The sequence below is a fragment of the Triturus cristatus genome, chromosome 2_2 (assembly GCF_964204655.1).
Source record: "Triturus cristatus chromosome 2_2, aTriCri1.1, whole genome shotgun sequence".
NCBI lineage: Eukaryota > Metazoa > Chordata > Amphibia > Caudata > Salamandridae > Triturus > Triturus cristatus.
The window spans coordinates 419115243-419135013 of NC_140582.1; positions in this window are offsets into that span (position 1 = coordinate 419115243).

The window sequence follows — 19771 nt, forward strand, 5'->3', positions numbered from 1 at the left end:
TTGCTTTCTGTAGTGTAGCAAGTGGAGTGTTTTCAGGGCCCAGCGACTACCCAACCGAGGGAAAGTGGGCCCTTTTCTTCCTGGGTGATCTCATAGGGTGAGTTTCACCTGAAACATTCCTGAATATGCACAATAGGCACAACCCCATGTGTAATTGGATTTCTGAAAGCCGGGAAACATGCCTTTGATTTTCACTTCTGCTCGACTAATAAGATAAAGAGGGAAGCCTTTAACCAAACAGTATTCCATTTTTTATTTGCATATATATTTTCCTGACCAGTGCTTTTTGAACTGAACTCGCAGAAGGCGCCATAAGGAAAACCCGAGAGCGGTCCTTGTTGGGTTGCAGTTTCTGACATTTCCAACCATAACGTATCTCATCTCTGCCTCGCCTACACAAAAACCGCACCGGGGTTCGTGGAGGACTTTGAGGCTTGAAGGTGGGTATCAATGCCACACCTCTCTAACCGCACAAAAAATAGGTGTAGGGGGATCGATAGCTGGGGAATATCGATTTGGTGAATGGCCCGTGATGTTTTGTTGCCACTAAAGAGGCTGGAGATGACAGAGTGTGCTTAGCACTCCAGGAATGAACCCGAGCCTGAGTGTAAGGAGTTACCATCAGAAGAAAAGGGGAGGAGTGGGGGGGAAGCTTTGACACATCAGGCTACCTCTAAATATGAAAATGTGCATTTATGCCTCAGAAAATTGTCACCTCTCTTGCTATAAGAGCATATACACCACTTAGACAGTCCTGAATGTTTTGCAAAGCGTTATCCATATTGTGGTCCACTGCCTGGAAGTCATTGCGTTGTACTCATGCATACAGGCAGCACGATTGAGGAAAGGGTTTAGCGAATGTAAATCAGAAGCAGTGGGGAGCTTATGTGTGCTACTCATACAAAACAAGCGTGAATAAACCACACTCAAACCTTGACCTAGGTCAAAAAGTTGGTGTTAGCAGGAGTCACAGAGAAATCCATAAAATGCAGTACAGTAATATATATATATATATATATACATATAAATCCTACAGTTTCTATATGTTTCCGGATGCATACTATATGCTCTTCATGCATTGCACAGCCATCGTCATGCATACACAGGAGTACATTGCCATGCTGAAATATGGTCTGCCGATGGGCAATGCGCCGGTTTACAGTTAGGACAATGGTACTGATGCCTCCAGGGAAGGAGTGGACATTCCGTTCCTGTAACACTCAGAAAATAAGAAGATGTTTTATGATTTTGCACCCCAAATTTAGCTCTCACACGTGCCTTTTTCAGCACTGGAGATAAAAGATCTGATTGGCCGTAAAGCGATATTCTAAAGATTTATGAATACCCATTGGATTTTCATCATTTCCCCAGTGTCTACAGTCCTGTTCATCACTGACATCACCCATATTTCTACCCCCATGGGCCCCACCCCTGCCCACTATACTCGTGGCACACTGGTATGTCTGTGAGTCTAACTGTACCCAGAAGAGTCAGCAAACGAATGCTGTACCTTTGCGTGGGCAGGTGGCACCTTTTAGCGGCCATGTGCAATTTAGATGTGCACAATGTTTTGTGAGGTGAGCCAATATAACCTCTCCACCAGGTCCCTGTGCTATGAGATATCATCAGACTAAGGCTAGCAGGCTTCACTTCCCCCCCCTTGGGAATCAGGTGCTCTTGGTATAGTCCTGGTGAACACAGTCCCTCTTTTCTTTTGAGTGAGGAGACTTGAACCTTTTGCCCATGCATCAGAGCTGGTCTTTGCTCTGCTGACCAAGGCAGTAAAGCTAAGGAGCCAGACATGGTACAGAGGGCAGACTAGAAAATAACGAAGAGCAGAACGGAAACCATGGCTGTCTAGTTTGTATATTTATTCCCACAGAGCTGCGAGGTCTCTTTAAAGGCAGCTCTGCCATGCTCTGTGCTAATGGATTGAGTAATCTACTGAGTGGATTATGCAGAGCAGCCTCCAGTCTATAATCATGTTTATATACACGGGTTAACATTGGCTGGGCCACTAGGAGGACCAAATTAGGCACCAGGGTTACCTACAGAATAGAAGGCAAATTATGCTGCAAATTCTCTTGCAGTATTATTTTCATCCATTTATATCTGAAAGATCATTTTTAAAATGTGCATATTATGTGGCAAATTATGTGTCGGGTGCGGTAAAGCCTTAATTTGTGTGGTAAATGCGACAGTCACAGAATGCCAGTGACCCTGACCATTGCTTATTAATTTATCACCGATCGATCCATTAATGGTAAACCCAACCTAAAAATTACATTTACATTAAATGCACATTGTTAACTGCACCCTAAAGAGAACAGCTTCAACAGGCTACCCACCTGCATATAAAGGGTGTTTTAATATAATTGCACCTTTTCCACGTGGCACATTTTAAGTTGGGGGATTAATTCCCCTTCAACCCTGAGGGTCCCTGGGGGCTAACTAGCCCACCAGGTACATCCAGTAAGACCAACAGAGCAGCTTTGCAGAGAGGTGATCCAAAGCCACACCCCTTTTTACACCTCCCTACAACACAGCTCTGTGGTACTTACTAGAGGTTCCTGGTGGGCTAGTTGGCCCCCAGGGACCCTCATGATTAAAGTGAAATTAATCTCCCAACTTACAACGTGCTAGGGGGCACGTTTGCACAGTGGTGCAGGTAGGGGGCAGGGCCTGATATAAGAAGTTAGCAATCCTGCTGTGTGGGACTTACTGGTGGTAATAAAAGGGATAGTTGGCCCCCAAGGTTGACGTTGGGGGCTAACTACTCCTCCTGTTACCTTCAGTAAATCCCACACAGTGGGATTGCTAAGAGGTGTTTTGGAGGCCACACTCACCTTTCTCCATCACTCTGGAAACGCGACTCGGATGTTATAGTTAGAAATTAGCATTAAATAAACCTTTGAAATTCACTGAAAAAACCATAGGTTTCAGGTACGTTATAGTTAGAAATTAGCTTTTAAAAAAAATTGAAATTCAATAAAAAAACATAGGTTTCAGGCATGTTATAGTTAGAAATGGCAGAGTGGGCTAAAGAACGGTGATGGATTAAACCCAGATCAGTTGACTGGGGGTGAGTGCTTGCAATGTTCAACACTCCGTCCATCATTTCCTTTGGTTTTTGCTTTGTTCGCCATAAGTTGGCAGGGTATGCTCAGACGTGAGTCCCTTGCTCACTTTGCCACTGGATTCAAGCAAGCCTGGCAGAAGACGGCTGAAATGCCAGAAACCGGTCCTAGGAAGCTTGTTTCCGGTCCAGGGAAGACATGGCTTGGCAGTTCTGGCTGGACTGTTCCCATGAGGCACAGGCTCAGACTGATTTGCAAATGGCCATGTCTGAACTGGGGTGGCAGAGTGGGCTAAAGAAGGGTGATGGATTAAACCCAGATCAGTTGACTGGGGGTGAGTGCTTGCAATGTTCAACACTCCGTCCATCATTTCCTTTGGTTTTTGCATAGTTAGAAATGAGCATTTAAAAAACCTTAGCAATTTACTGAAAAAAAACAGAGGTTTCTTGGAAGTTATAGTTAGTTGGACATTTCACTCGTAAAAAACCAGAGAAATTCCGCCGTTATAGTTAGTTCAGCTAACTATAACTCACTATAACTGGATGATGACATCACTGATGACATCATAAAGTGACTGTGTGTTTCTGTAAAGCCTAAATTTGTTTTATATGTATGCCAAGCTGTATTGAAGAATGAGTGGTTGAATAAATGCCTGTATAGAGGATCTAGTAGGTGCGTGACTGACTGTATAAGTGAGTGATTAAATGTGTCTTACTGAATGCATGGGTTAGTGACTAAACTGTGTGAAAGTCTGTATCAGTCTGTCTGTTGTTGTGTAAGCTGCTGCATAGGTTGGTGAGTAGCTGCATGAGTTTTTTTATATGAGTTATTGATTGCTTTCCTGAGTATTTGCATGGCTTCCTGAGTGTCTGTGTATGTGAGTGGAATGTGTGTGACTGTGCATAGATGTGTGAGTGGTTGATTCGCTGGGTGTATGGGTTCATGAGTGCATGTGGAAACAGCTGTATGGGTGGTTGAGTGTGTCCATGGGTGTGTTGATGAGTGAATGGATGTTTCAGTGGTACATGCGCAAGTAACTATATATGTAAAACGCAGTATATGTGAGTGATGGTGTACATAAATAACTATATGTGAATCAGTAATTGTGAGAGTGTCTGCATGGATGAGTGTGTATTTGTAACAGTGATTCTATAACAGAATAATTATGTGTTCGTATCTGTATGAATAAGTTAGCTGGTGTCTGTATAACTTTATAGGTGAGTAAATGGAAGTATGATTGATTCTTTGCATGATTGACTAGCTGTGTCAGTAATTCTGGATATGTGGCAGTGTGTGAGTGTCTGTGTAGGTGTATTAGTGCATATGATAGTGTTGTATTGAACAGTGACTGCATGTATGCGTGACTGTATGGGTGAATGAGTGGATGTGTGTGTAGACATAGGAACCAGTCAATGCGTATTTATGTGTCTATTTTTTTGAAAATGGTAGTCTATATTTTAGAGTGGGTGTATCAAAGGTTATATTCAGGTGTGAGGAGGTTTATAAGATTTTCACGTGTATGTCATCAGTAATGTCCTCAGTGATGTCATTTGAGATGTTATCAGTGATGTCAACAGTGATGTCACTGACCATGTCATAAATGATGTAATATGTGACGTCATCAGCCATGCATTACGGGGGCGCGAGTTATAGTTAGCTGAACCAACTATAACGTTGGAATTTCTCTGGTTTTGTACAAGGGAAATGTCGAACTAACTATAACGTCCCTGAAACCTATGTTTTTTCAGTGAATTTCAATGGGTTTTTAAATGCTAACTTCTAACTATTACGTCTGTAAAACCTATGGTTTTTTCAGTAAATTTCAAAGATTTTTTCAATGCTAATTTCTAACTATAACATCCCTGAAACCTACGTTTTTTTCAGTGAATTTTAAAAGTTTTTTAAATATTAATTTCTAACTAGAAGGTCTGTAAAACCTATTGTTTTTTCAGTGAATTTCAAATTTTTTTTTAAATATTAAACTACTATTCCGCTTTTTGTCATTAGTACTGTTTTTTCTAACTTTTCCAGTACAGAAAAGTTAATAAACTGTAAAACTGTTGTGTAATGTAATATATTTCAGAAATTACAGTGATACTTATCAAATAGTACAACATAGTTTAACATTTTGAATACATATTTTCCTCCCTTTTCTGCTGTTTTCAGATTCTACTTAACTTCACTATTCACAGTGATGTCAGTGATAATAATAATACTTTATTGCGTGATTAAAAAAACCATTGCAAGTACAAAGTTAAAATATCAAAAATTCATTTAAAATAGAACTAGTTTAGTCCGGTAAAGTTAGGGATGTCAGATGGTGCCTGCCAAAACGTTATGCCTACGGAGGATCGCTGACTGGGGATCCCTCACAGAGTTTTTTTCTGCGTGAGCCATAAACCTTACTAGGGCACAGTTTAATTTAGTGTTCTTAGGATCAAATCAGGCCAAGACTGCTGCTCTACAAGTTCTAATCTTTTTTGTGTTCCAGTAGTGCTTGAGGAGGGCCCGTCTTTTAGTCAGTAATTTTGGGCATAGACATATGATGTGTATAATGTCTTCTTTTTGATCCCCACAAAGTCGTCAGAGATCTCGTCCATGCTCTCTTTTCCATTTTGGCAAATGAACCAACAAATTAATGACACCCAGTCTCAATTTTAAGAAACGTAGTTTTGTTCGTGCAGTAAAGGGTACAGTTAGGTACTGCTGTGGGATCAGCGAGGCGTAGGATTGCAGCGTCAGCCACCCGTGACTTCTTTTGGCTAGGCGAGCCTTGTCTTCCACTATTGAAAGTTGTTTTGTGCTTGTTTTCGCTAGCCGTTTGAATTCCTTCTGGCTTATGTGCATGCTCCAGAGATTGTTTAGGCCTAAAGTTGTTAAGCCTTTTACCAAGTAGTTGTGACCTGCTCGCCATGTGTTTGTGTCGAGACTGGCCCACAGGTGGTTGCCTAGACTTCCCTCCTTGGATGACCTTAGTTTGTGGCAGCACACGAGAAAAGTCATAGCTCTGGCAAGCGGTTGCTGGCAAATTCCAAGTTCCAACCTGATTTGTGCCGGTGATGTTTGAGTTGGTAACTTGAACACTGATCTGTAGATCTTTGAAATTATTTTATCCAGTTGGCAGCTGTCTAGTCCTTTGAGGACTTCGCTGCCATAGGTTAGGGTAGGGATGATTTTCACCTGCGCGACCTGTAATGTAGGTGCAAGAGTTGGACCTTGTAGTTTCTTTTGGATTGAGCCAATTGCAAAAGCAAGTGCAGCACCCTTCCTTTTTTGTTCTTCTAGATGGGATTTGTATTTGTCATTATTGTTATCTATTACTCCAAGGTACTTGTGGCAGTTGGATTCGACGATGCTTTCCTTATTCAGGGTCCAGGACAATGTCTTGGCTTTCCCTGGACGAACCGCCAGGATTTTGTTCTTCTTGTTGTTGATCACAAGCTCGTTCTTGTTTGGATATTCAAGAGCGGCATCCAGGAGCCTTTGCATTCCGATCTTTGTTTTGCTCAGCAGAACCACGTCGTTGGCGTATAGAAGGTTTGACAACAAAAGGCCGGTTACTTTGGGAGCATGAGAATTGACCTTATTTAGGGCTTCTGGAAGGTCGGATAGAAATAAGTTAAAGAGTGTCGGGGCCAGGACACAGCCCTGTTTTAAACCTTTTCCCGTTGGAATTGGGTGGGATAATTTTGAGCCGTCCCCGACCTTGATCCTGACCCATGTATCCTGATGTAAAAGTTGTATAGCTCTTAGGAGGTCGGCTGGAATGTTGAGGCTGGACAACTTTTGCCAGAGCTTTGATCTGTTCACGTTATCGAAGGCCGCTTGGAAGTCGATGAATCCCATATAGAGTGGACAGGAGCTGAACTTAGCTTGGTCGATCAAACAAGAGAGGGTCATGATATTGACAGATGTGCCTGTTTTGCTTGTAAACCCAGTCTGATTAGGGGGAATAACAGAGTTGTCATCTGCCCATGCCCTAAGTGAGTTGAGCAAAACTCCCGCAAAGTACTTAGCTTCGTTGTCGATAAGGGCAATGAGGCGGTAATTTCTCGGTGATTGTTTTTCCCCACCCTTGAAGATTGGTACGAGAATAGATCCCCGCCAAGAGGGCGGTATGATGTTATTCTGCCAAATTGAATTGAATAGGGTACTTAGCTTCCCAGCCCAGAAAGATGCATCATCCTTGAACAAGGCTTGAGGGATTCCTCCTGGACCTGGGGCCCCGTCCTTCCGTCCCTTTTTAATCAGTTTTTCGATATCTGCCTTCTGGATAGGCCTGGGCCAAAATTCCGTTCCGTTCGCGGAAATTGCGATATTTTGGCATTTTCGCGTTCCGTGGAAAGCGCGAAAATGTCAAAATTTCCGCATTCCGCAGCTTAGCGATAATTTCTTTCTTGCTCGCGCGCGATCGCCTTACCTGAATCCCTGCGTTCTCCGACAAGTTTTCTTGACCCGGTCGCGTTCTCCACGAGATGTTGGATTTTGGTAGCCATTTTGCGCTGTCTCGCGAGAGTTCGCGGCCGCATTAACGTCATTTTTCACGCGATCACAACATTTGTCACGCGATCACGTCTTTCTTCTCGCGATCATGCATCGCGCGAGTATGAGAAGATTGAGATCTCGAACATGTCATTCTACATCGCGAGCCTGAGGATGAGGACGCGGGCACGTGAAATCGAACGCGAACAGGAGAAAGAGACCGCGAACACGTCATATCCAACGCGACAGGGACAAAGAAGAGAAAGCGGTCATATCGTTTTCGACATGCCGGCGGAAGTAATGTGAAGCTCGAGAACTCAACAACGTAAAATTTACAATTTGGAGAGGAATATCGGCTCTAGCAGCATGAAACCATCTGCAAAAACTGATTTTGGATGAAAAGAACTCCTTACATTGACATTTGGCTTTCCTTTTTTGTGCAAGGAGTCATTTTTTTACAAGGTGGAGAGAGGGAGGAAGTGACACAGAATCTCCAACTTCCTGTTCCTGTCCAGCAGGCTCCTCCCAGTGCTGTGTCCATCTCCTGCTCATTCTGCCTTTGGATTTGGAGCTGGAAAGATCACTCTTTTTGTCTGCTGCATCATTGCAATTGGATTTCAGGATTTTTGGAATAGGATATTTTACAAGTAAGTGGTTGTTGTGTTTGATTGTGGGCATTGCAGTTGTTGTGTAACTACAATTTATTTTTGATAATTAATTAATTATCATCATTCCTTTTTTTTTTTTTTTAATTTTGTGGGTTGTAGTAGTAGGCCCGAGCTATGGGCATGGCCTCATGGGTGTGTGTGTGCATGATGAAGCAACTGTTCCTTTTGTTTTTTGAATATATTTCATTTTCAAGCACATTTAGGGCATGGATGGCATTATATTGAGTTGGGGAAGTGTGTTTTTTGGGGTGACCTTTGTGATGTTGTTGGGCCTGGCCATGTGGCTGGTGGCCATTTTGAGGCCTAGGCCTGCTAGCTTGCCTGGCCTTGTCTGCCAACAGGCCTGCTTTCATCCACTAGGACCAGAGCAGGTAGCCACAGCTTTAGTAATCTACTGTTTGCTGTGTGCTCTGTTGAATTTAGACATCATTTAGGGCATGGATGGCATTGGATTGAGTTGGGGAAGTGTGTTTTTGGGGTGGCCTTGCTGATGTTGTTGGGCCTGGCCATGTGGCTGGTGGCCATTTTGAGGCCTAGGCCTGCAAGCTTGCCTGGCCTTGTCTGCCAACAGGCCTGCTTTCATCCACTAGGACCAGAGCAGGTAGCCACAGCTTTATTAATCTACTGTTTTCTGTGTGCTCTGTTGAATTTAGACATCATTTAGGGCATGGATGGCATTGGATTGAGTTGGGGAAGTGTGTTTTTTGGGGTGGCCTTGCTGATGTTGTTGGGCCTGGCCATGTGGCTGGTGGCCATTTTGAGGCCTAGGCCTGCAAGCTTGCCTGGCCTTGTCTGCCAACAGGCCTGCTTTCATCCACTAGGACCAGAGCAGGTAGCCACAGCTTTATTAATCTACTGTTTTCTGTGTGCTCTGTTGAATTTAGACATCATATAGGGCGTGGATGGCATTGGATTGAATTGGGGAAGTGTGTTTTTTGGGGTGGCTTTGCTGATGTTGTTGGGCCTGGCCATGTGGCTGGTGGCCATTTTGAGGCCTAGGCCTGCAAGCTTGCCTGGCCTTGTCTGCCAACAGGCCTGCTTTCATCCACTAGGACCAGAGCAGGTAGCCACAGCTTTATTAATCTACTGTTTTCTGTGTGCTCTGTTGAATTTAGACATCATTTAGGGCATGGATGGCATTGGATTGAGTTGGGGAAGTGTGTTTTTTGGGGTGGCCTTGCTGATGTTGTTGGGCCTGGCCATGTGGCTGGTGGCCATTTTGAGGCCTAGGCCTGCAAGCTTGCCTGGCCTTGTCTGCCAACAGGCCTGCTTTCATCCACTAGGACCAGAGCAGGTAGCCACAGCTTTAGTAATCTACTGTTTTCTGTGTGCTCTGTTAAATTTAGACATCATTTAGGGCATGGATGGCATTGGATTGAGTTGGGGAAGTGTGTTTTTTGGGGTGGCCTTGCTGATGTTGATGGGCCTGGCCATGTGGCTGGTGGCCATTTTGAGGCCTAGGCCTGCAAGCTTGCCTGGCCTTTTCTGCCAACAGGCCTGCTTTCATCCACTAGGACCAGAGCAGGTAGCCACAGCTTTATTAATCTACTGTTTTCTGTGTGCTCTGTTGAATTTAGACATCATTTAGGGCATGGATGGCATTGGATTGAGTTGGGGAAGTGTGTTTTTTGGGGTGGCCTTGCTGATGTTGTTGGGCCTGGCCATGTGGCTGGTGGCCATTTTGAGGCCTAGGCCTGCAAGCTTGCCTGGCCTTGTCTGCCAACAGGCCTGCTTTCATCCACTAGGACCAGAGCAGGTAGCCACAGCTTTAGTAATCTACTGTTTTCTGTGTGCTCTGTTAAATTTAGACATCATTTAGGGCATGGATGGCATTGGATTGAGTTGGGGAAGTGTGTTTTTTGGGGTGGCCTTGCTGATGTTGTTGGGCCTGGCCATGTGGCTGCTGGCCATTTTGAGGCCTAGGCCTGCAAGCTTGCCTGGCCTTGTCTGCCAACAGGCCTGCTTTCATCCACTAGGACCAGAGCAGGTAGCCACAGCTTTATTAATCTACTGTTTTCTGTGTGCTCTGTTGAATTTAGACATCATTTAGGGCATGGATGGCATTGGATTGAGTTGGGGAAGTGTGTTTTTTGGGGTGGCCTTGCTGATGTTGTTGGGCCTGGCCATGTGGCTGGTGGCCATTTTGAGGCCTAGGCCTGCAAGCTTGCCTGGCCTTGTCTGCCAACAGGCCTGCTTTCATCCACTAGGACCAGAGCAGGTAGCCACAGCTTTATTAATCTACTGTTTTCTGTGTGCTCTGTTGAATTTAGACATCATTTAGGGCATGGATGGCATTGGATTGAGTTGGGGAAGTGTGTTTTTTGGGGTGGCCTTGCTGATGTTGTTGGGCCTGGCCATGTGGCTGGTGGCCATTTTGAGGCCTAGGCCTGCAAGCTTGCCTGGCCTTGTCTGCCAACAGGCCTGCTTTCATCCACTAGGACCAGAGCAGGTAGCCACAGCTTTATTAATCTACTGTTTTCTGTGTGCTCTGTTGAATTTAGACATCATTTAGGGCGTGGATGGCATTGGATTGAGTTGGGGAAGTGTGTTTTTTGGGGTGGCCTTGCTGATGTTGCTGGGCCTGGCCATGTGGCTGGTGGCCATTTTGAGGCCTAGGCCTGCAAGCTTGCCTGGCCTTGTCTGCCAACAGGCCTGCTTTCATCCACTAGGACCAGAGCAGGTAGCCACAGCTTTAGTAATCTACTGTTTTCTGTGTGCTCTGTTGAATTTAGACATCATTTAGGGCATGGATGGCATTGGATTGAGTTGGGGAAGTGTGTTTTTTGGGGTGGCCTTGCTGATGTTGTTGGGCCTGGCCATGTGGCTGGTGGCTATTTTGAGGCCTAGGTCTGCAAGCTTGCCTGGCCTTGCCTGCCAACAGGCCTGCTTTCATCCACTAGGACCAGAGCAGGTAGCCACAGCTTTAGTAATCTACTGTTTTCTGTGTGCTCTGTTGAATTTAGACATCATTTAGGGCATGGATGGCATTGGATTGAGTTGGGGAAGTGTGTTTTTTGGGGTGGCCTTGCTGATGTTGTTGGGCCTGGCCATGTGGCTGGTGGCCATTTTGAGGCCTAGGCCTGCAAGCTTGCCTGGCCTTGTCTGCCAACAGGCCTGCTTTCATCCACTAGGACCAGAGCAGGTAGCCACAGCTTTATTAATCTACTGTTTTCTGTGTGCTCTGTTGAATTTAGACATCATTTAGGGCATGGATGGCATTGGATTGAGTTGGGGAAGTGTGTTTTTTGGGGTGGCCTTGCTGATGTTGTTGGGCCTGGCCATGTGGCTGGTGGCCATTTTGAGGCCTAGGCCTGCAAGCTTGCCTGGCCTTGTCTGCCAACAGGCCTGCTTTCATCCACTAGGACCAGAGCAGGTAGCCACAGCTTTATTAATCTACTGTTTTCTGTGTGCTCTGTTGAATTTAGACATCATTTAGGGCATGGATGGCATTGGATTGAGTTGGGGAAGTGTAATTTTGGGGTGGCCTTGCTGATGTTGTTGGACCTGGCCATGTGGCTGGTGGCCATTTTGAGGCCTAGGCCTGCAAGCTTGCCTGGCCTTGTCTGCCAACAGGCCTGCTTTCATCCACTAGGACCAGAGCAGGTAGCCACAGCTTTAGTAATCTACTGTTTTCTGTGTGCTCTGTTGAATTTAGACATCATTTAGGGCATGGATGGCATTGGATTGAGTTGGGGAAGTGTGTTTTTTGGGGTGGCCTTGCTGATGTTGTTGGGCCTGGCCATGTGGCTGGTGGCCATTTTGAGGCCTAGGCCTGCAAACTTGCCTGGCCTTGTCTGCCAACAGGCCTGCTTTCATCCACTAGGACCAGAGCAGGTAGCCACAGCTTTAGTAATCTACTGTTTTCTGTGTGCTCTGTTGACTTTAAACATCATTTAGGGCATGGATGGCATTGGATTGAGTTGGGGAAGTGTGTTTTTTGGGGTGGCCTTGCTGATGTTGTTGGGCCTGGCCATGTGGCTGGTGGCCATTTTGAGGCCTAGGCCTGCAAGCTTGCCTGGCCTTGTCTGCCAACAGGCCTGCTTTCATCCACTAGGACCAGAGCAGGTAGTCACATCTTTATTAATCTACTGTTTTCTTTGTGCTCTGTTGAATTTAGACATCATTTAGGGCATGGATGGCATTGGATTGAGTTGGGGAAGTGTGTTTTTTGGGGTGGCCTTGCTGATGTTGTTGGGCGTCTCCATGTGGCTGGTGGCCATTTTGAGGCCTAGGCCTGCAAGCTTGCCTGGCCTTGTCTGCCAACAGGCCTGCTTTCATCCACTAGGACCAGAGCAGGTAGCCACAGCTTTAGTAATCTACTGTTTTCTGTGTGCTCTGTTGAATTTAGACATCATTTAGGGCATGGATGGCATTGGATTGAGTTGGGGAAGTGTGTTTTTTGGGGTGGCCTTGCTGATGTTGTTGGGCCTGGCCATGTGGCTGGTGGCCATTTTGAGGCCTAGGCCTGCAAGCTTGCCTTGCCTTGTCTGCCAACAGGCCTGCTTTCATCCACTAGGACCAGAGCAGGTAGCCACAGCTTTAGTAATCTACTGTTTTCTGTGTGCTCTGTTGAATTTAGACATCATTTAGGGCATGGATGGCATTGGATTGAGTTGGGGAAGTGTGTTTTTTGGGGTGGCCTTGCTGATGTTGTTGGGCCTGGCCATGTGGCTGGTGGCCATTTTGAGGCCTAGGCCTGCAGGCTTGCCTGGCCTTGTCTGCCAACAGGCCTGCTTTCATCCACTAGGACCAGAGCAGGTAGCCACAGCTTTAGTAATCTACTGTTTTCTGTGTGCTCTGTTGAATTTAGACATCATTTAGGGCATGGATGGCATTGGATTGAGTTGGGGAAGTGTGTTTTTTGGGGTGGCCTTGCTGATGTTGTTGGGCCTGGCCATGTGGCTGGTGGCCATTTTGAGGCCTAGGCCTGCAAGCTTGCCTGGCCTTGTCTGCCAACAGGCCTGCTTTCATCCACTAGGACCAGAGCAGGTAGCCACAGCTTTAGTAATCTACTGTTTTCTGTGTGCTCTGTTGAATTTAGACATCATTTAGGGCATGGATGGCATTGGATTGAGTGGGGGAAGTGTGTTTTTTGGGGTGGCCTTGCTGATGTTGTTGGGCCTGGCCATGTGGCTGGTGGCCATTTTGAGGCCTAGGCCTGCAAGCTTGCCTGGCCTTGTCTGCCAACAGGCCTGCTTTCATCCACTAGGACCAGAGCAGGCAGCCACAGCTTTAGTAATCTACTGTTTTCTGTGTGCTCTGTTGAATTTAGACATCATTTAGGGCATGGATGGCATTGGATTGAGTTGGGGAAGTGTGTTTTTTGGGGTGGCCTTGCTGATGTTGTTGGGCCTGGCCATGTGGCTGGTGGCCATTTTGAGGCCTAGGCCTGCAAGCTTGCCTGGCCTTGTCTGCCAACAGGCCTGCTTTCATCCACTAGGACAAGAGCAGGTAGCCACAGCTTTAGTAATCTACTGTTTTCTGTGTGCTCTGTTGAATTTAGACATCATTTAGGGCATGGATGGCATTGGATTGAGTTGGGGAAGTGTGTTTTTTGGGGTGGCCTTGCTGATGTTGTTGGGCCTGGCCATGTGGCTGGTGGCCATTTTGAGGCCTAGGCCTGCAAGCTTGCCTGGCCTTGTCTGCCAACAGGCCTGCTTTCATCCACTAGGACCAGAGCAGGTAGCCACATCTTTATTAATCTACTGTTTTCTGTGTGCTCTGTTGAATTTAGACATCATTTAGGGCATGGATGGCATTGGATTGAGTTGGGGAAGTGTGTTTTTTGGGGTGGCCTTGCTGATGTTGTTGGGCCTGGCCATGTGGCTGGTGGCCATTTTGAGGCCTAGGCCTGCAAGCTTGCCTGGCCTTGTCTGCCAACAGGCCTGCTTTCATCCACTAGGACCAGAGCAGGTAGCCACAGCTTTAGTAATCTACTGTTTTCTGTGTGCTCTGTTGAATTTAGACATCATTTAGGGCATGGATGGCATTGGATTGAGTTGGGGAAGTGTGTTTTTTGGGGTGGCCTTGCTGATGTTGTTGGGCCTGGCCATGTGGCTGGTGGCCATTTTGAGGCCTAGGCCTGCAAGCTTGCCTGGCCTTGTCTGCCAACAGGCCTGCTTTCATCCACTAGGACCAGAGCAGGTAGCCACAGCTTTATTAATCTACTGTTTTCTGTGTGCTCTGTTGAATTTAGACATCATTTAGGGCATGGATGGCATTGGATTGAGTTGGGGAAGTGTGTTTTTTGGGGTGGCCTTGCTGATGTTGTTGGGCCTGGCCATGTGGCTGGTGGCCATTTTGAGGCCTAGGCCTGCAAGCTTGCCTGGCCTTGTCTGCCAACAGGCCTGCTTTCATCCACTAGGACCAGAGCAGGTAGCCACAGCTTTATTAATCTACTGTTTTCTGTGTGCTCTGTTGAATTTAGACATCATTTAGGGCATGGATGGCATTGGATTGAGTTGGGGAAGTGTGTTTTTTGGGGTGGCCTTGCTGATGTTGTTGGGCCTGGCCATGTGGCTGGTGGCCATTTTGAGGCCTAGGCCTGCAAGCTTGCCTGGCCTTGTCTGCCAACAGGCCTGCTTTCATCCACTAGGACCAGAGCAGGTAGCCACAGCTTTATTAATCTACTGTTTTCTGTGTGCTCTGTTGAATTTAGACATCATTTAGGGCATGGATGGCATTGGATTGAGTTGGGGAAGTGTAATTTTGGGGTGGCCTTGCTGATGTTGTTGGACCTGGCCATGTGGCTGGTGGCCATTTTGAGGCCTAGGCCTGCAAGCTTGCCTGGCCTTGTCTGCCAACAGGCCTGCTTTCATCCACTAGGACCAGAGCAGGTAGCCACAGCTTTAGTAATCTACTGTTTTCTGTGTGCTCTGTTGAATTTAGACATCATTTAGGGCATGGATGGCATTGGATTGAGTTGGGGAAGTGTGTTTTTTGGGGTGGCCTTGCTGATGTTGTTGGGCCTGGCCATGTGGCTGGTGGCCATTTTGAGGCCTAGGCCTGCAAACTTGCCTGGCCTTGTCTGCCAACAGGCCTGCTTTCATCCACTAGGACCAGAGCAGGTAGCCACAGCTTTAGTAATCTACTGTTTTCTGTGTGCTCTGTTGACTTTAAACATCATTTAGGGCATGGATGGCATTGGATTGAGTTGGGGAAGTGTGTTTTTTGGGGTGGCCTTGCTGATGTTGTTGGGCCTGGCCATGTGGCTGGTGGCCATTTTGAGGCCTAGGCCTGCAAGCTTGCCTGGCCTTGTCTGCCAACAGGCCTGCTTTCATCCACTAGGACCAGAGCAGGTAGTCACATCTTTATTAATCTACTGTTTTCTTTGTGCTCTGTTGAATTTAGACATCATTTAGGGCATGGATGGCATTGGATTGAGTTGGGGAAGTGTGTTTTTTGGGGTGGCCTTGCTGATGTTGTTGGGCCTCTCCATGTGGCTGGTGGCCATTTTGAGGCCTAGGCCTGCAAGCTTGCCTGGCCTTGTCTGCCAACAGGCCTGCTTTCATCCACTAGGACCAGAGCAGGTAGCCACAGCTTTAGTAATCTACTGTTTTCTGTGTGCTCTGTTGAATTTAGACATCATTTAGGGCATGGATGGCATTGGATTGAGTTGGGGAAGTGTGTTTTTTGGGGTGGCCTTGCTGATGTTGTTGGGCCTGGCCATGTGGCTGGTGGCCATTTTGAGGCCTAGGCCTGCAAGCTTGCCTTGCCTTGTCTGCCAACAGGCCTGCTTTCATCCACTAGGACCAGAGCAGGTAGCCACAGCTTTAGTAATCTACTGTTTTCTGTGTGCTCTGTTGAATTTAGACATCATTTAGGGCATGGATGGCATTGGATTGAGTTGGGGAAGTGTGTTTTTTGGGGTGGCCTTGCTGATGTTGTTGGGCCTGGCCATGTGGCTGGTGGCCATTTTGAGGCCTAGGCCTGCAGGCTTGCCTGGCCTTGTCTGCCAACAGGCCTGCTTTCATCCACTAGGACCAGAGCAGGTAGCCACAGCTTTAGTAATCTACTGTTTTCTGTGTGCTCTGTTGAATTTAGACATCATTTAGGGCATGGATGGCATTGGATTGAGTTGGGGAAGTGTGTTTTTTGGGGTGGCCTTGCTGATGTTGTTGGGCCTGGCCATGTGGCTGGTGGCCATTTTGAGGCCTAGGCCTGCAAGCTTGCCTGGCCTTGTCTGCCAACAGGCCTGCTTTCATCCACTAGGACCAGAGCAGGTAGCCACAGCTTTAGTAATCTACTGTTTTCTGTGTGCTCTGTTGAATTTAGACATCATTTAGGGCATGGATGGCATTGGATTGAGTGGGGGAAGTGTGTTTTTTGGGGTGGCCTTGCTGATGTTGTTGGGCCTGGCCATGTGGCTGGTGGCCATTTTGAGGCCTAGGCCTGCAAGCTTGCCTGGCCTTGTCTGCCAACAGGCCTGCTTTCATCCACTAGGACCAGAGCAGGTAGCCACAGCTTTAGTAATCTACTGTTTTCTGTGTGCTCTGTTGAATTTAGACATCATTTAGGGCATGGATGGCATTGGATTGAGTTGGGGAAGTGTGTTTTTTGGGGTGGCCTTGCTGATGTTGTTGGGCCTGGCCATGTGGCTGGTGGCCATTTTGAGGCCTAGGCCTGCAAGCTTGCCTGGCCTTGTCTGCCAACAGGCCTGCTTTCATCCACTAGGACCAGAGCAGGTAGCCACAGCTTTAGTAATCTACTGTTTTCTGTGTGCTCTGTTGAATTTAGACATCATTTAGGGCATGGATGGCATTGGATTGAGTTGGGGAAGTGTGTTTTTTGGGGTGGCCTTGCTGATGTTGATGGGCCTGGCCATGTGGCTGGTGGCCATTTTGAGGCCTAGGCCTGCAAGCTTGCCTGGCCTTTTCTGCCAACAGGCCTGCTTTCATCCACTAGGACCAGAGCAGGTAGCCACAGCTTTAGTAATCTACTGTTTTCTGTGTGCTCTGTTGAATTTAGACATCATTTAGGGCATGGATGGCATTGGATTGAGTTGGGGAAGTGTGTTTTTTGGGGTGGCCTTGCTGATGTTGTTGGGCGTCTCCATGTGGCTGGTGGCCATTTTGAGGCCTAGGCCTGCAAGCTTGCCTGGCCTTGTCTGCCAACAGGCCTGCTTTCATCCACTAGGACCAGAGCAGGTAGCCACAGCTTTAGTAATCTACTGTTTTCTGTGTGCTCTGTTGAATTTAGACATCATTTAGGGCATGGATGGCATTGGATTGAGTTGGGGAAGTGTGTTTTTTGGGGTGGCCTTGCTGATGTTGTTGGGCCTGGCCATGTGGCTGGTGGCCATTTTGAGGCCTAGGCCTGCAAGCTTGCCTTGCCTTGTCTGCCAACAGGCCTGCTTTCATCCACTAGGACCAGAGCAGGTAGCCACAGCTTCAGTAATCTACTGTTTTCTGTGTGCTCTGTTGAATTTAGACATCATTTAGGGCATGGATGGCATGGGATTGAGTTGGGGACATGTGTTTTTTTGGGTTGGGCTTTCTGATGTTGGTTGTCTTAAAGACATGCTTTTGTTTTGTGTGTCTGGTGAGTGTTGGTGTGCGATGCATGCTCCCTGCAGACCTTTTTGGGGCCTGTGAATGTTCGTATTTGCATTTTGTTGCATTAAAAAGGCAGAGCAGTGTGCTTCAGCATGCATCCTTTACCTGACTTTCATAGGCCTTTTGTCAGCTCCTGGTGTTTCCCAGGCCCCCTGCTTGTTAGTGATTTGTGAGTGTCCATGTGGCTGGTGGCCTTTTTTTGTGTTGGGAGTTATTAGTGTCCTGCTTTTGCCATATAGGCCTGCATGGTTTTCCTATTGGCTTACTGCTTCCATCCATCCACCCCCTTTGCCAGCAGCAGCTCCATGGATGCTGAGATGCTCAAATAATGCAATGGTCCACCCCACTTCCATTAGTTTTTTATTTTGTTGTTTATTATTAACTTTCCTATCCTTCCTGAGAGTGTAGTGTGTGGCTGAACACAGTACTAGTAGTATAACATAACTCTAGTTAAAAAAAAATGTCATAAATGGCTAGACTATCTTTTGTTTGCACTAGTACAGTACTAAGTAACTGAACCACAAAAACAAATGCAACATTTCACTGATGTTCTTCTCCTGTCTTCTTTGCTTTTAGGTGCACAAAAGACAGAGTAGGAGGTGTCATCGGCATCACCTGGCTACCCGTTGTACTGCCAGCCAGACAGAAGTCCTGCTGCGCATCACGCCCACGTGTGACCAGAACTTGTTGTGCATCTGCCTCCTGCCTGACATCTGAAGAAGATGGCCCCAAAGAAAGGTACCAGGTCCAGTACCAAGAAAGTTGCCGGTGAGAAGAAGGAACAGAAAAAGGAAGTGCCATTAACCACGACTGGTGGTGTGCCGGACAATGTTTTTTTTGGCACTAAAGCGTTGTCCGGGAACCAAGCTGGGAGCAGCACAGCAGTCCAACCCCACCAACCTAGGCCCAAGGGCTTTAGTGTCGCAGAGGTAGCCAGTCTACTAACGAGCAGCGATGTTGAAGAAATGTCATTACCGCAAAGTAGTACACAATCAAGTTCAACACAGGCGCAAACTCAGCAGATCAGTGTCAAGCCGCCGCAACCAGAACAGCAGCAGCCGCCGCAACCAGAACAGCAGCAGCCGCCGCAACCAGAACAGCAGCAGCCGCCGCAACAGCCCACCATAGTAGTTGTTGCTCCTGACGTAGGGGCATTTCAGGAAATCCAGCTTCCTGCAGACAAAGTGGAGCGAAGTCAAACCACTGTTTCAGAAGATCAATTGTCTTCCAGACCACCAGCAAGGAAAAGGAGGCTTAGTCCATCATCTTCTCTTCAAGCCCCGCTTCTGATGATCGTGATGACACTTGGGTCCCACCAGCTCGGTCTGAGAGTGAAGTACGCCACAAGACATTGCTTCTGAAAAGGAAGGTCCCAGAAAAACTTAGAGTTATGGAGGTAGATGTAGAAGAGGGGGGTGATAATGTTGATGAAGACGAGCCAGTCATCACGCACATTACTCCCGCCCCAAAGGGATTGGAGACCGACATTCTCACCCTATCCAGAAAGGCTGCTACTGAGCGGGATGTAGCACGGATCTCACCAACACAGGTTACACCACCACTACCTCCAGCTGCCATATTTTCCAAGGCCCGGCAGGGACCTACATCCAGCTCAACCATCTCAGTAGGAAGTGGTAGTAAAAGTCACAGTGTAGGTGGACAGGGTCACATATTTTCAAGCACCCCCTCAAGTTCATCTGGTGTTGAAAGTGGCACATCCAGCAGTGCCAGAAAGTTCTCCTCCCCAGTTTGGGACTTCTTTTCTGTTAGCGCCAAGGAGGAGAACGTTGCTATATGCTCAATTTGTCGGCAAGGTGTTCGGCGTGGTAAGCTTGGTACAAACTATGGTACCGGAGGACAAGCAAGTCATCTAAAAATACACCACAATATCGTGTGGGAGGATCACCTACGTAAGTTAAAAGAAAGTAGAAAAACTAAACCCTTTGAAGTTGGTCAGGAATCAGGGAGCGATATTATTGTGGTGGCAGGT